This window comes from Nyctereutes procyonoides, unplaced genomic scaffold (assembly GCF_905146905.1).
Source record: "Nyctereutes procyonoides isolate TBG_1078 unplaced genomic scaffold, NYPRO_anot_genome, whole genome shotgun sequence".
Classification (NCBI taxonomy): domain Eukaryota; kingdom Metazoa; phylum Chordata; class Mammalia; order Carnivora; family Canidae; genus Nyctereutes; species Nyctereutes procyonoides.
Window position 1 is genome coordinate 5,920,868 of NW_026575035.1, and position 17,920 is coordinate 5,938,787.

At 36.0% G+C, this 17,920-nt stretch overlaps 1 non-coding gene and 1 pseudogene across 1 annotated transcript; one reads left to right on the forward strand and one right to left on the reverse strand.

Moving 5' to 3' along the window:
* The window catches only part of LOC129505223 (DDB1- and CUL4-associated factor 13-like), a 92,596-nt pseudogene extending 74,971 nt beyond the window's left edge, over positions 1 to 17,625 (forward strand).
* Positions 15,275 to 15,383, reverse strand: LOC129505427 (U6 spliceosomal RNA). The gene has a single exon (XR_008663523.1). It is a non-coding gene; the product is annotated as a U6 spliceosomal RNA (small nuclear RNA).
* Positions 17,626 to 17,920: the final 295 nt, after the last annotated feature.

Here is a 17,920-nt window from a genome sequence, read left to right on the forward strand (position 1 = left end):
TCCACATATCTTCTTTTCAGAGTTCGCTTTAAAAATTCCATGATCTCACTAATCTCTCTCTCCCATGAGTCATTTAAAATTAATAATATTTTACCAAATACAAAATCCAAATTATTCTTTTGGTCTCTAGAATGAACTAGTTAGTATTTGTGGCACATTTGTGCATATGTCATTTAAATTCTAATGCATGTATTCATTTGTTTATTTATTCATTCAAAACATATTTACTCAGCTTCCATCATACCTGAAACTGTGCAAGGCATTGATTAGTATTGAATAATAGATTTTGTGATTTTTTTAAAGGTTCAAATTAGTCAAAGCAAACATTCTTAAAGATAGAAATGTGATTTATTATGATACTAACAAGATTCACTCTTGAGGGTCTAGTTCTCCCAATATTGGTATTATCTATAGGTATATCATTCTTCTCTATTCTTTTAGAAGCTCCTATTATGAATTTCTTTAAATGTATCTATCTGCCTAGTAGTTCATGAACTATAGCATGCTTTGGAGCAGCTTATACGGTCTTTGATTGAGTTAATAATTAATAACTAAGACATAGTTGTCTTTTTCCGCTGTATCCCAAATCACCAGGCATATATCACGAACAAAATTATAGTAAACATTTATTGCTACATTTTCCATTTCCAATCCTTCTTTTTGTCCATTCAGATTTCCAAAGAGACTGACACTCTCATGATGCCTCTGCCTACTGTTATACTCAGGTGTATTCTCTTGAGAGATACCCTGATCAACTTCCTCCTTCTTTACATCCCTTGGCTCTCATCAAAATTTACCTGTTTTGCAATCAATAATATAATCCTCTCTAATTCCTAAGGTAAGAACTTTTTAATCTAATAAGGTCAATGCGTTGTTTCTATGAGATGAATTCATTATATATAAAGAGCAGAGCTCTATGCCGCAAACTCTAAAGTTGATGACATCTGCTTTTATTTATTCATGAGAGACAGGACCATATCTGTTTTTTAACAGTGATTTCTTGAGATGATTTTTAAGCCTGAACTGATAAATATCCCCTTTTATAAACTTTTACCATGAAAATTTTCAAACATTCATAAAATTAGAAAAAAACACAATGAACTCCCATGTAGCCATTATGTAACATCCATTATTACTGACATTTTGCTAATTGCATGTAATCTCATCTCATTTTTCTGGAGCATTTTAAGGCATCCCAAATAACTCATAATTTCACCTATTATAAATACTTTATAATGTAGTTCTAAATAATAAATACGTATAACCACAATGTCAATATCACCTCCAAAAACTGACAATAATTTCTTAATATCATTTCCAGTTGTTTCAAAAATGTTACTTTATAGTTGGCATGATCATATCAGTACCCAAATAAGCTCTGCATATGCCAAAGTCAATATTTTAATAGTGAATATTATTGTTTAGATAGAAAAATTACGTCTACACCACAGTGCAAGATAAACACAATGGAAGACTGTTTCATGTAGTAACTAAGTATCTTAGCTCTATAAGTCACAGTCTGGGCCCAGATCAGGGGCTGTGTTACAAGCTGCATAATATTGTATAAATTATTTAGTCTCTCTGAGCCTACTTTTTGAACTGTAAAATAGGAGTTGTGACCATTTAATGGGCATGTATATTTATTTACCTTATTTTTTATTTGAAAAAAAATTAAAGAGTTTTTTTATTGAGAGAGAGAGAGCATGAACAGAAGGAGGGGCAAGGGAGTGGGATAAGCAGACCCCACTAAGTGGGAGAGTCTGAGTCGGGGTTCAATTCCAGGATTCCAGGGATCATTACCTGAGCTGATGTTAGGCATTTAACCAAGTTACCTAGGCGCCCCTATACTTTAAAACAGTTTACATGGTCCTCAGAAATAGTTTTAATAAATGCATTTATTTTATTATTTAATGTAGGTGGATTTTTTCTACCTCTATGTGTGTGTATGTTTACATTTTGCCTTAGAATGTGAAAATATTAAGGTTTTAGGCACCAAAGAAAAATAATCAAAACAGAGTTAATTCTTCCTGAACCTTGAAGAAAGGAGATCTTTCCAGGTAGCCATATCAGCTAAGGTTTTAGAGATACAGACAATTATATTTTAGGAGATTGCTATATGTTAATGAACTTTGTTCTTTATTATCTCTTCACTTCAATTTATAAAGAGAATATGGTCCCCAACCATCTATGCCCAGCATCAGAATGTTGAAATTTGTGTGGTGATTCTTGAGGAAGGCCCTCTGCTATTAGTTCCCGCCTTCTTAATTTTATATATATATACTCATGCCAAAATAATGTTGAAAATACTAGACTCGGATAGGTAGTGGAGCAGAACAGTTGTGAATAAAACCAGGTCTTTATTCTGTTGTGCTTAATATCTAACAGTGTGAACCATTACTTTTAGTCAAAGTTTAAGAATTACGTTACAGCAGAAATGAACTTCAAAATTATATCTCTGGTAGATATAGGCTCTGGTACGACATTTTCTACAAAGGCCTGATCCTAAGATTTTTCTATTTGCAAAGGCTAATCATTTATATGATGAAAGCAGTATAGATTTCCTATAGTTTTATGGTTTATCTTCATTTATGTTGTTTTTTGAAAATTGGTATCTAATTTTAGGTGGGGCATTTTAATGAACAGACAAAAAATAAGCAAGTAAGTTCTAATCTACCTCAAATTAAGCAATTCTCTTTTCTCTTTTTTCTCTCCTTTCCCTCCCCTTTTTCTGTCTCTCTGTCTCTCTGTCTCTCTCTGTCTCTCTGTCTCTCTCTCTCTCTCTCTCTCTCTATATATATATATATATATATACACACACATATATATGTGTGTGTGTGTGTGTGTGTGTATATGTATACAGTTAGGTGGTAGAAAATGGTTAGAAGTAGAACAAAAGGATTGAAAATTGAGCAAAGATAATCTATATGGGGTCAGCCCAGGTGGCTCAGCAGTTTAGTGCCACCTTCAGTCCAGAGCCTGATCCTGGAGACCCGGATCGAGTCCCATGTCGGGCTCCTTGCATGGAGCCTGCTTCTCCCTCTGCCTGTATCTCTGTCTCTGTCTCTTTCTCTCTGTCTCTCATGAATAAATAAATAAATGATCTTAAAAAAAAAGATATTTGGTAAAAGATGGAGGCAATATTGCATAGTGAGGGGGACTTCATTGACATTTCAAAGATAAATTTTGTATAATTTTAACTAGTTGTATGACTATGGGTAAGGTCTCATAAATATCTCTTGGAAAAAATAAAAAGTTGAATAACTGAACTGTCATAGTTTCATTTTCCTTCTATAGAAAGAAAAGAATTATATATATACTCTTCATATCACTCAAGAAACTTAGAAATATTAAGTGAATTAATGAGGTCAGAAGTACATTATTTGCAGATATCATAAAAGATATGTATTATAGAAATCCTCTCAGTTTCCCATTAAAATATCCATAAATTTATAAAGTGACAACAATTATTAATAGTACTATAAGACAACATTTAAGTCATAGCCTGGACAAAATCTCAACTAAATGCCTAGTCACTCCTTTTTATTTTCTAAATTGTTTTAGCAATACTTACTAAACATGGGGTTCAGTTTTTCTATTTGAAGTTTCCTCTACCAGTATATTTTTTTTAGTCTTTGCATTTGAACTTGTCTTAGTAATATCAACAATAATCCCAGAATTCAATAAGTACTTTTTAGTGGTTAGAAATTACCATTTTTAAATTTTCTTTTAGTAAGCTCAGAGTTCTTTTACATTTATATATGTAACTTTTTCTCTTCTTTGTGAATAGCAAAGCAAATAAGAAGAAAGTAAATGAAATACATTGTATGGAGAATTAATTTAGTGAGCATGTATAATTTTGCCTGCAAATAGCATTAAGATACTAAGCTACTGGAGATAGATTATTTGATGTGATATATTAGCATCCCAGAAAGCAAGCTACATATCAATTCAAATTCATTAAGTCTAATACAATTTCCCCCAAGTTATATAAGAATCCTTCATGATGAAACAACAGAAGTAACAAAAAAAGCTTATATACATGAAATTGACTTCCTGTGTGTAGATAGATAGATAGATATGTGTGTGTGTATGTGTGTGTGTGAGGAAGCTATATGATATTTATTCTTAGTTGAATTTTTGAGAAAGAAATGTATTCAATCACATCAAAAATGTATTTTAAGTAGAAAACACTAATGCAATAGAATAGGTATGGATAGGGGAGGAGGGGCAAGATGGCGGAAGAGCAGGGTCCCCAAATCACCTGTCCCCACCAAATTACCTAGATAACCTTCAAATCATCCTGAAAATCTACGAATTCGGCCTGAGATTTAAAGAGAGACCAGCTGGAACGCTACAGTGAGAAGAGTCCGCGCTTCTATCAAGGTAGGAAGACGGGGAAAAAGAAATAAAGGAACAAAAGGCCTCCGAGGGGGAGGGGCCCCGCGAGGAGCCGGGCTGAGGCCGGGGCGAGTGTCCCCAGGACAGGAGAGCCCCGTCCCGGAGGAGCAGGAGCTGCACCAACCTTCCCGGGCGGGCGGAAAGGGGCTCGCAGGGAGGTGGAGCAGGACCCAGGAGGGCGGGGATGCCCTCGGGCTCCCTGGGACACTAACAGACACCTGCGCCCCGGGAGAGTGCGCCGAGCTCCCTAAGGGCTGCAGCGCGCACGGCGGGGCCGGAGCAGCTCGGAGGGGCTCGGGCGGCGGCTCCGCGGAGGGGGCTGCGGGGCGGGAGCGCGAATCCACCAGCGCAGGCCCCGGAGCACAGGGCGCCGGGACACAGCCCAGGATCCGGCCTCCCCCGGGACAGGCAGAGGCCGGGAGGGCCCAGGACAGCAAGGACGCTCCTGCCTCGAGCTGAGCACATCAGCGGCCCCGCCCCGGAGCCTCCAGGCCCTGCAGACGGAGAACCGAGAGCCCCGAGCCCCGTAGTTCCTGCGGAGGCTGAATCCAGGCTTCCAGAGTTGCCATAGCAACTGCGGCTGTTCCTCCTGGGGCCTGACGGGGTAAACAACCCCCACTGAGCCCTGCAGCAGGCAGGGGCAGAGCAGCTCCCCCAAGTGCTAACACCTGAGAATCAGCGCAACAGGCCCCTCCCCCAGAAGACCAGCTAGAGGGACCAGTGATACTCCCCCGTGTTCCAATACAACTTGTTTCTGGCCACTCTGCACTGAGCAAAATGACTAGAAGGAAAACCTCACCTCAAAAGAAAGAATCAGAAACAGCCCTCTCTCCCACAGAGTTACAAAATCTGGATTACACTTTAATGTCAGAAAGCCAATTCAGAAGCACTATTCTACAGCTACTGGTGGCTCTAGAAAAAAGCATTAAGGACTCACGAGACTTCATGACTGCAGAATTTAGATCCAATCAGGCAGAAATTAAAAATCAACTGAATGAGATGCAATCCAAACTAGAAGTCCTAACGACGAGGGTTAACGAGGTGGAAGAACGAGTGAGTGACATAGAAGACAAGTTAATGGCAAAGAGGGAAACTGAGGAAAAAAGAGACAATCAATTAAGGGACCATGAAGACAGATTAAGGCAAATAAATGACAGTCTAAGGAAGAAAAACCTACGTTTAATTGGGGTTCCCGAGGGCGCCGAAAGGGCCAGAGGGCCAGAATATGTATTTGAACAAATCCTAGCTGAAAACTTTCCCAATCTGGGTAGGGAAACAGGCATTCATATCCAGGAAATAGAGAGACCCCCCCCCCTAAAATCAATAAAAACCGTTCAACACCTCGACATCTAATAGTGAAGCTTGCAAATTCCAAAGATAAAGAGAAGATCCTTAAAGCAGCAAGAGACAAGAAGTCCCTGACTTTCATGGGGAGGAATATTAGGGTAACAGCAGACCTCTCCACAGAGACCTGGCAGGCCAGAAAGGGCTGGCAGGATATATTCAGGGTCCTAAATGAGAAGAACATGCAACCAAGAATACTTTATCCAGCAAGGCTCTCATTCAAAATGGAAGGAGAGATAAAGAGCTTCCGAGACAGGCAGGAACTGAAAGAATATGTGACCTCCAAACCAGCTCTGCAAGAAATTTTAAGGGGGACTCTTAAAATTCCCCTTTAAGAAGAAGTTCAGTGGAACAATCCACAAAAACAAGGACTAAATAGATATCATGATGACACTAAACTCATATCTGTCAATAGTAACTCTGAACGTGAATGGGCTTAATGACCCCATCAAAAGGCGCAGGGTTTCAGACTGGATAAAAAAACAGGACCCATCTATTTGCTGTCTACAAGAGACTCATTTTAGACAGAAGGACACCTACAACCTGAAAATAAAAGGTTGGAGAACCATTTACCATTCAAATGGTTCTCAAAATATACCCTAAAAACTATAGAACACTTCTGAAAGAAATTGAGGAAGACACAAAGAGATGGAAAAATATTCCATGCTCATGGATTGGCAGAATTAATATTGTGAAAACGTCAATGTTACCCAGGGCAATTTACACGTATAATGCAATCCCTATCAAAATACCATGGACTTTCTTCAGAGACTTAGAACAAATTATTTTAAGATTTGTGTGGAATCAGAAAAGACCCCGAACAGCCAGGGGAATTTTAAAAAAGAAAACCATATCTGGGGGCATCACAATGCCAGATATTGGTTGTACTATAAAGCTGTGGTCATCAAGACAGTGTGGTACTGGCACAAAAACAGACACATAGATCAATGGAACAGAATAGAGAACCCAGAAGTGGACCCTGAACTTTATGGTCAACTAATATTCGATAAAGGAGGAAAGACGATCCACTGGAAGAAAGTCTCTTCAATAAATGGTGCTGGGAAAATTGGACATCCACATGCAGAAGAATGAAACTGGACCACTCTCTTGCACCATACACAAAGATAAACTCAAAATGGATGAAAGATCTAAATGTGAGACAAGATTCCATCAAAATCCTAGAGGAGAACTCAGGCAACACCCTTTTTGAACTTGGCCACAGTAACCGGAGAAGGACAAACAGTGTATGTTCTCACTCATTTGGGGAATATGAATAATAGTGAAAGGGAATATAAGGGAAGGGAGAAGAAATGTGTGAGAAATATCAGAAAGGGAGACAGAACATAAAGACTTCTAACTCTGGGAAATGAACTAGGGGTGGTGGAGGGGGAGGAGGGCGGGGGGGTGGGGGTGAATGGGTGACGGGCACTGAGGGGGACACTTGACGGGATGAGCACTGGGTGTTATTCTGTATGTTGGTAAATTGAACACCAATAAAAATTAATTTATAAAAAAAATAATAGGTATGGATAAATTTTATAAAAGTTTTTAAATGCACAAGGATGAAACAAATATCAAAAGGAAAACTGAAGTATTCTTTAAGAAAATGAAGTTACTTCTGTCAAGTAAAAATTCACCTTATTTCAACTGCTTTGTATGTTCATGTTCTGGCTTATTGGGTTTTCTTAAAGAGAAGCACTAATTTACTTTGTAGTGTGGAGAAACTTTCTATTAGTATTTACAAACTCAATGCTGCCTTGTCTTGTGAAACATGCTATTAACGGTTAATCCACACAACACCCCTTGTTAAATAGCTCATTATTATTATCTTCACTTTCCAGCTGAAGAAACACACCAAGAGAGGTCACAGAGTGAGTCAAGGCCAGGATTAGCAATGAAAAGCACCCAGTTGTTGGTGCTTTCCTTGGTCTACCCGGCCACGCTAAATAGGTGAGATGGCCTGCCTGGATAGCCACAAAGAATGGGAGCTGACCCAGAGCTTGTGTAACCAAACTCCTTATTAAAGACAGCCTGTGTAGTCCTTGCCTCTGGACTTCTTACAAGTTACCCTAAATTTGAATTGGTGGGGCCTTCACTAATATTCTTGACCTAGATCCTGAACGTTGCCCTTACTATTCCTCACCTCATGTCACCATCACCACTGAAACCCTATGAGTTTACCTGTGGTTTGCTCTACTCTGAACCCATTTCTAAGGAGAGAAAGGTAAATAGTACTGAGGGCATTTTACAACCTAGGTGATATTTCTGGAGGGACTGGAACCTGTATTAATTCTCTGAAAAACTGAGACCAAATTTATCATCTTTGTGGGTTTTTTAATCTAAGTGTTTGAGAAAAAATAAATGTACATGTAATAAAAACTAAGTGAAATTCTGGACAGTGGCTACAGTAGAAGCAAGATAGAGTATATTTTATGAAATATTGGTAGACGAAGAAGACATAAATTTTCTAAATAATTAATTTGGAATTGTTAGAAGTCATTTACAGGGATCCCTGGGTGGCGCAGCGGTTTAGCGCCTGCCTTTGGCCCAGGGCGCGATCCTGGAGACCTGGGATCGAATCCCACGTCGGGCTCCCGGTGCATGGAGCCTGCTTCTCCCTCTATGTCTCTGCCTCTCTCTCTCTCTCTCTCTCTCTCTCTCTCTCTCTCTCTCTCTCTGTGTGACTATCATAAAAAAAAAAGAAGTCATTTACAGTAGCAAGCACTTTAAGCTTAAAAAGAAGTATGATCAAGAAAATAGAAAAAAAACTCTTAAAACCATCAACAGCCAGCACAAATACAGGGCTTTGTTGGAACTACATAGCTTCTATGTTTTTTGAAATGTGGAAGACATGGGTTACCAGTAATGTTTATCAAAAATATATTCTTGGGGTGCCTGGGAAGCTCAGCGGTTGAGCATTTGCCTTTGGCTCAGCCCATGATCCCAGAGTCTAGGGATCAAGCCCCATATCCAGCTTCCTGCAAGGAGCCTGCTTCGCCTTCTGCCTATATCTCTGCCTCTCTCTGTGTGTCTCTCATGAACAAATAAATAAAATCTTTAAAAAAAACATATTCTTATTTTAATTAATCTAATATCTTATTGAGAAATAAAGACAATTAAGGTTTACCTATTGGAAATATATCCTACTAGTATTATATAATATTTAATATATTTGATGTAACTGATGAAATTTATAAAATGTTTTGCTTTGTATAATGAAATGCGGTTCTAAGTCATTTTTTCTTTAACTTAAATGAAATGGAAAAAAATTCCCCAGGGTGGGGGAAATAATAAAATATGTTAAAGTTGACAGGAAAAAACAAAATAGAACTTCAAATTATCCCATTATTTAGTAAAGCAACTGAATACGTTAATAAATTTTTCATACTAAAAAAATCACGTTTAAATCTGGACCAGATAGCTTCACTATTAGCTATTCTTCCACACATTTAGGAAGAGAAAATAATTCTTCAGAACACTTTTACAGAAGAGCAAAACAAGGCACAGTCTCCCCCTCACCTTATGGGATTAACATAGACTTTACTCTAAAATTTTAAAAGGACATAATGAAAAAGGAAAATTACAGACAAAATTTTTTGGAAAACATAGTTGAAAATCTCTAAATGGAATGTGAATAATCAAACTTTTATAAAACAGATAACATAACATTATGTAGATTTATTTTAGATCTGAACAGCAGTTTAATATTCAAAAAGCAATCAATTTAATTCAACACACTGACAGAATAAAGGGGGGAAATGGTATAATTATATCAATAAACTAAAAAAAGCTTCTGATAAAAGTCAATATTCTTTCATGATAAAAACTTTAAGCAAACGAGAAATAGAGGAGAATCTTCTTAATCTGGTAAAGGGTATCTACAAATGTCTACAGCATACATTATATTTAGTTAAGACATATAAAAAATTTCCCATCAAGACTGAGAACAAAAAAGTCTGATATCTTCACTTTTATTCAACCGTGCAATGAATGCAACGGCCTGTGCAATAATACTATCAACAGAAATAAAAATTAAAAGTTTGGAAAAGAATAAATAAATGGAAACTGTTTGCAAATGGCATTATTGTGTACACAAAATATCCAGAAGCATTCATAAAGTGTAGAATCAGTAAGTAAATTTAGCATGACTGTTGGATTAAGAAAACAATTAGAAAATAAAAAGAAAAATTTTAAAAGAAAGCATTAATTTTTGCATCAAACATAAAATTCCTATATATTTATCTAATAAAAACTGTGCAAAATCTTTGCACATAAAATTACAAAATATTACTTAGAAAAATTAAAGGAGAGATAAATAAATGAAAGAATTTACTAAAGATTGTAAATATGTCAATTCTTTCCCAAATTAGATAGATTAATTAAATTGATTCAATTCAATCCCAATTAAAGCCATAATTTCATTTTTATAGACACTGATAAGTTTATTTTAAAATTTAAATGAAAATACAAAAACATCAAGATGAAGCAAGGCAATCTTGAATGAAAATAAAGTCGGAGTATTTACATTACTATATATCAAAGCTTACCAAGAAATCATAATAAGACATTATGATATTGACACAAGAATACAAAATCTGGCCAATGGCATATATAATAAAGCATCCAGAAACAGAATCATATAAACAGCCATAGACTTATGTTAAGGGTGACATTGCATTGCAGTAAGGAAAAATTATGTTAATAAATCTTAATCTTTATGTCCTGAATACACCAAAATTGATTCCAGATGAAGTGTAACCTAATGTGAACTACAAAACAATAAAGATTGTAGGCAATAATATACGTGAATGTTTTCATGACCAAAATTGTAGCTTTCTTAATGAGGAAACAAAAGGCACTAGCCAAAGATAACACTAATAATTTGTGCCTCATAGAAATTAATAGCTCCTATTTATCAAAATATTCTATGAAGACAATTTAAAAGGCAGAATGAGAAAAAAAAACATGTATATTTATATACATATACATTATATATATAATGCTTAGGAAAAATAAACAAACTATATAAAAAAACTTCTACAGTTCAAGAAACATAGATAGATGACCCCATGGAAAAAAAGTAGGCAAAAGATTTGGAAAAGCATATCACAAAGAGGCCACCTAAATGGCTAATAAACACATATAAAAGTGATCAGTACTATTAGTCATCAAATACATACAAATTAAATCTACTGTGTGACAGATTTGTCTAACATATACATGAGGAAAACTATAAATTCCTGATGAATGAAATAAAATAAGACCTAATAAATAGAGAGGTATTCCATGTTCATAAATAGGATTCAGTGTTGTCAACATATCATTCTTTCCAACTTGATCTATAGGTTCAATAAAATTCAATCAAAATCTCAGCAAAATATTTTGTGGATATTTACAAACTGACTCTAACGTTTAGATGGAGAAGCAAAAGAATCAGAATCAACAGTATAATACTGAAGAACAAATCTGGGGACTCACAGTACCTGACTGAGACTTACTGTAAAACTACAGTAATCAAGACAATGTGATATTAATGAAAGAATAGAGAAGTAGATCAATGGAACTGAATAGCAAAACCAGAATAAACCCATGCAAACACAGTCAGTTGATTTTTGGCAAAGGAGCAAAGGCAATAAATTAGATCGAAGATAATCTTTTCAATAAATGCTATGGAACAACCAGACATACACTTCTTGATGAATAATGAATCTTGAGTCATAAAAAAAATGAATCTAGATAATTTAGACTGACTTTATGCCCTTAACAAAAATTAATTCAAACTGGATAAAATTCAAAACTATAAAACTAGAAGATAACATAGGAGAACACCTAGATAACCTTAGATATGATGATGACTTTTTAGATACAACACCAAAGGCACAATCCATGAAATAAATAATCAATAATCAATAAGCTGGTTTTCATTAAAATTGAAATTTCTGTGAAAGGCCATGTCAAGAGAATAAGGGTATAAGCTACAGACTGGGAGAAAATATTTGCAAAGACACATCTGATAAAGGGCTGTTATCCAAAATGTACAAAGAGCTCTTATTTTCTCAAGATTTATTAGAGAGAGGGGGAGAGAGAGAGAGAGCACAAGCAGTGTGGGGAGGAGCAGAGGGAGAGAGAGAATCCCCAAGCCGACTCAGTATGGAGCGCAGAGCCCAATGCAGAGCTTGATTCCAGGACCTCAAGATCATGACCTGAGCTGAAATCAAGAGTCATACACTTAACCAACTGAGCCACCCAGGCATCCCCCAAATATACAAAGAATTCTTAAAACTCAACAATAAGAATATTAACTACTGATTTAAAAATGGGCCAATGATCTAAACAGACACTTCCCCAAAAAAGATATGCAGAGAGTAAGCAAGCATATGAAAAGATGTTCTACATCATATGACACCAAAAAAGTACAAATTAAAATAATAGGGAGATATCACTACATAGTTATTGGAAGGGACAAAATATAGAACACTGACAACACCAAATGTTGGCAAGAATGTGGAGCAAAGGGAACTTTTATTCATTGTTTGTGAAAATGCAAAATGGTACAGACAACACTTTAGAAGACAGTTTGGTGACTATACAAAACTAATATATTCTTAGCATATGATGAAGTAGTCACTCTCCTTGGGAATTACCCAAAGGCTGAGAACATATGTCCACACAAAAATCCTGTACACAGATTTTTTTTAAAGATCTTATTTATTTATTCATGAGACACACACACACACACAGAGAGAGAGAGAGAGAGAGAGAGAGAGAGAGGCAGAGACACAGGCAGAGGGAGAAGCAGGCTCCATGCAGGAAGCCCGACGTGGGACTCAATCCCGGGACTCCAGGATCACACCCTGGGCCAAAGGCAAGTGCTAAACTGCTGAGCCACCCGTGCTGCCCCTGCACACAGATGTTTACAGCAGCTTTATCCAGAACTGCCAAAATTTGAAAGCAACCAATATGTCCCCAGTAGGTGAATGAATTAATAAACTGTAAAACAATAGAATTATAGTATTCTAGATTACAAACAACAAACAACAGAATATTATTCAATTCTAATAAGAAATGAGCTATCAAGCCATGAACAGACATGGAAGAAACTTAAATGAATATTGTTAAGTGAAAGAAGCCACATACTCTAGGATTCCAACTATATGACATTCTGGAAAGAAACAATTGTGGAAATGGTATAAATAATTGGATCACTGTGGGCAGGGGATAGGATAAATAGGTCACTGAGGATTTTCAGGGCAGTGAAAATATCCTGTATCATATTATAATGATGGATCCATGTCCTTACATATTTGTCTAAGCCACAGAATATACAACAGGAAAAGTAAACCTTACTGTAAATTATGGCCTTTGGGTGATTATGATGTGTCAGTGCAGTTTTTGCTCCTAATAAAGGTACCACTGGTGAGGAATGTTGATAATGGGGGAGGGAGCATGCATAAATGGGAAAGAGGGCCTATGGGAAATCTGTACCTTCCTCTTGGTTCATTGTGAACCTAAAACTGCTCTAAACAAATTAAAGTCTTAAAAAAGATTACATAAAACACACACACACACACACACACACACACACAATGACACCACTATCTATCTGCCAGAAATGCTGGGGGCAAGTATGGTCAGTGAGAATATGAATAAATACAATGCTTTTGGATAGCTGTCTAGCAGTTTATCTCCTAAAGCAAAACATGCTAATATCTCATGACACAACAAATACACTATTGGATATTGAAAATTTGAATATATATGTGCACTGAAAGATGTCAAAAAATTAACAATATCATTATCTGATATAGTGAAATACTGGAAACAACCTAAATATCCATGAATAGAAGAACTTATATAATTTTAGAATACTGGTATTCTAAATGGAATATTTCATGGCAAAAGCATAAGAAATCTATTTCTACAAGCAACAACATAGATAGTCTCACAGACATAGCAATGAGTGGAAGAAAACAGACATATACACAAAAATACTGTATAATTACATTTATACAAATGCCCCCAATAGTCAAAACAATCTGTGTGATAGAAGTCCTAATAGCTGTTCTTTTGGGGGATGTGGGAGGAGCATGGTTGCTAGATGAGTATAAGGGAAGCTTCTAATAATTTTGTATATCTTGATCTGGGGGTAGTTATATATTAAATTAATATATAAAAATAATAGAATACTCTATGTAAGAGTACATTTATGTATGTATATATATGTATATATATAATACACACACATATATGTTACGCATTACACATTCTTAGAAAATGTAAATAAAACACAGAGATCAAAGACAAAGGGCATAAAATATTTTCCTTTTTTTTCACAATTGTATAACAATGACTAAATCCAGTAACAAATCTAATCTAAACAGACCAAGGTGAGGCTAAGAGAAAAAAAACTACTGCTTAATCCTACAATCAAATTCAACAATTTCTATTACTTGTCAATAGATATCTTCTCATTAAGCAGCCATTGTTCATAGATGCCAATTGTTTCAGGTGAATTTTCAAGGTAAAAATTTCCTTCTGTAGGTATATATTGCCTTTCTTAAATCCAGGCACTACTGTACAAATAAATTCTCAAGCCATAAAGGACATCAAAACAGCCAACATACCAACACTATTAAAAAATAAATCCAAAAAAATAAAAAAATAAATCCAAAGTACACATTTTTCTTGCCATGAACCAAATTCAAAATGTGTCCAGGTTATCTGTAGTGAAGCTTGAGTGTGTTTTATTCCCTTCTTGATTCAAAACACCAGAGATCCTTCATGCCAGCTGGTTGCAGCAGAAGCCAAACATAGAAATGAAACAGCAAATTATAAAGCCACCAGTGCTGCTCCCCACTTAAAACACCCTGCCCTGTTATCAAATGTCATACTGTTCCTCATTCCAGCATCCTCCCCTTAGATTTGGCGATCTAACATTATAGTTTTAAGCACTCTATCCCATAATAATAACAAAATAAACCAAATTTTCTAAATCTACTGCCTAGATGCAGGCACAGATACTCTTTAGCTTCGCACACTATTACTCATGTCCTGAGCTAACTTTATTATGGTTACTCTATTATTAATACTTTCCTGGCTAATCAGTATCTTTGAGACCTCTCCATATTTAGCCTCAGCCATTCTATTTCAGTCTCTTACCCGCCCCATTCTTTTGCAAATTTAGGATGAAAGACAAACAGACCAGGTCTAATGGGGCATTATCACTATCCTTGCTGCTCTGGGCTCTTGGGACTCAGGTGAAAAATCTCATGATAGCTTCATTATCATGGGTTAAAGAGGTAATATGTGTCCCTAAAGAGAAGCATATTCACTCATTCACATTGCAAGTTGGAATTAGGTTATAAGAAATCTCCCTTTGATTTCAGTTTAGTATTTCATACTGTTGAGGCATAATGTATACAGCAGTACCTGTTCTGATCCATATATTGTCTTTGTCTTTCAAAAACAACCCAATAAATATAACACCATATTCTAACAATAACTGAAAGAATTACAAAATCTTACCACTGAAAAAGATAAATCAAATTACGAAAGAAATTGTGTGTCATCCTTGCGCAGGGGCCATGCTAATCTTCTCTGTATCGTTCCAATTTTAGTATATGTGCTGCCGAAGCGAGCACAAATTACGAAAGAAATTTACAGACGAAGACATGACTAAGAAAGATCCATGACTTGCTCAAGATCACACCACCACTCACTTGGTATTAAGTAATGCGTGTATTTTATTACTGTGTTATAGAGGTAAACAGAGAAACAAAGGGAGTAATTTCTAGCCCTTGGAAAACTGGGTAGAAGAATATTCTCAAAAATGTTTTACTGATGGGGGTGCATAGTAACAACTTTTGAGACAACTGACTTATGTAGGCTACACTGCTTTGCCAAGCATGCTATTTAGTAGAATACATATCTGTTATATATATCATATACATATATATATATATGATATTTAGTAGGATATATATGTTATATATCTGTAACATATCTGATACATGTTACATCTGTTACATATATCTGTTATAAATACATAGTATATCTGAGCATCTTTCCTTTGTCAAAATATGAACTTCTTGGATTTAATAATCCATATTTTGTACTCTTCAGTGTTAACCTTTTCACATCTAAAATCTGAAGAGTATGAATTAGGTCAAACCCTATTCAAACCCTAATCAAGTTTAGTTTTCATAGCATGAATATTCCAAATTTAATGGATCAGTTTTGCTGGAGTCCAGTTTTGAATTCTTTCAAGAGTGGTAGCACATATCTAAACCTGCACTGTCTTTCAGATTCCCAAATTGATTCATGCAACAACTACCAAATAACATATTTCAATAACTACAACACACTGGCACTATTATATAAATTCCTATAAGAAACACACTGATGGATCCCAATTACCAAGGGAAATTGACTGGTGGTTTGGTGTAAGCAAGGAGGACTATGTTTGGAACCCAGGAAATTTTCTGAGGTTTCTTTTTTTAGTACTTCCATGCCAACTGTAAAGATTAATGGAAAACTATGAGAACCAGAAAAGGAAGTGATTGAGGATTCAGACCTTTCAGGAAGGCAGGAAGGAAGACTTGGATCTATATCACCAGTTCCAAGAAACTGTGGTCCTACATTACATTCTTTTAAGGTCCCATAAAAATACATAAGAGCTTTAATCACTCCCAAACTGGAACAGGTATTTGCAAAACCATTCCTCGGTTCCCTGGATGGTCACCAAGATGAAGTCAATGCTTGGCAAAGCATCCAAAGAGGCTGGCTGCTATCCTTTCTGGGGCATGAGATGGAGAGGTTAGAATTTGGAACTTGACAAATGAAAATGTATCTGTACAATACAAACACATGAGGGTTTTATAGAAGGAATACATACTCTTTTACGTGGGACTTCTTTTATTTTACTGTTGGTGATGACAAAACCGTGAAGTAGTGGAAAATGAATAGACCAGGTTATGGAAAGGGAGGAACCAACCATTGCATAAATATTAGAAAAGGCAGTATATACAGGAATTGATCATCACTGAAAGAAGCTGTTTTTGCAATATGTGGACAGCAAGTAGATATTTGGGATAAACAAAGAGCCAATCCTACATATTCAATGACCTGGGGGTTCGACAGTATAACTAGTGTTAAATTTAATCCAATTGAAACATTTCTCTTGGGGAATTGTACTTCCAACAGGAATACAGTGCTTTATGATATGAGGTAAGGTATTCCTCTGAAAAAGATCATCTTAGAGATGAGAACGAATATGATTTGTTGGAATCCTATGGAAGCTTTAATTTTTACTGCAGCAAATGAAGATTACAACTTATATACTTTTGATATGTATGCACTGAACACTCCTGCAGTGCTACATAAGGATCACGTATCCACAGTGCTTGATGTACATTACTCTCCCAATAGGAAAGAGTTTGTGTCTGCCAGTTTTGATAAATCTATTTGAAACTTTCCTGTGGACAAAAATAGAATCAAGGAAATCTATCACACAAAAAGAATGCAACATGTTATCTGTGTAAAATGGACTTCTAACAGCAAATATATTACATGTGGATCTGATGAAATGAACATTTGTCTGTAGAAAGCTAATGCTTCTGAATATTGGGTATGCTTACATAACAAGAAAAAGCAGCCAAAGATTACAACCAGAAGTCGAAAGAGAAATTTCAGCATCATTCTCATGTAAAGTGCCTTGCTTGTCACCAATTTCTATCAAAATCTATCTACAGCCATATCCAGGAACAGCACATCATGAAAGAAGCCCGTCAACGAAAGGAAGTGAATCATCTCAAACACCGCAAGCCTGGATCTGTTCAGATTGTGTCAGAAAAGAAGTAGTACTTAGTGACAGTTGTGAACTAATACTTGGTATTCCCACCAATCCTGACATATAATTATTTGTTACATTTTTATTTGCAAACTTAGCAAATAAAAATACTCGCTCTAGAAAATAAGTTGAGTTACATGTATAGAACGCTACCCTAAAAAATTAACCTGAAAGTAGCTTAGTTGATATCCAACATTTTATCCATGATCTGCTTTCTTATTTCATTGAGGAATACAGCATTTGTCAATCTAATCTACTTTTACTGTTAGAAAATGCAGATATACCTTCACTCTGATCTATTATTGTAGATATACTATATGTTTGGATTTA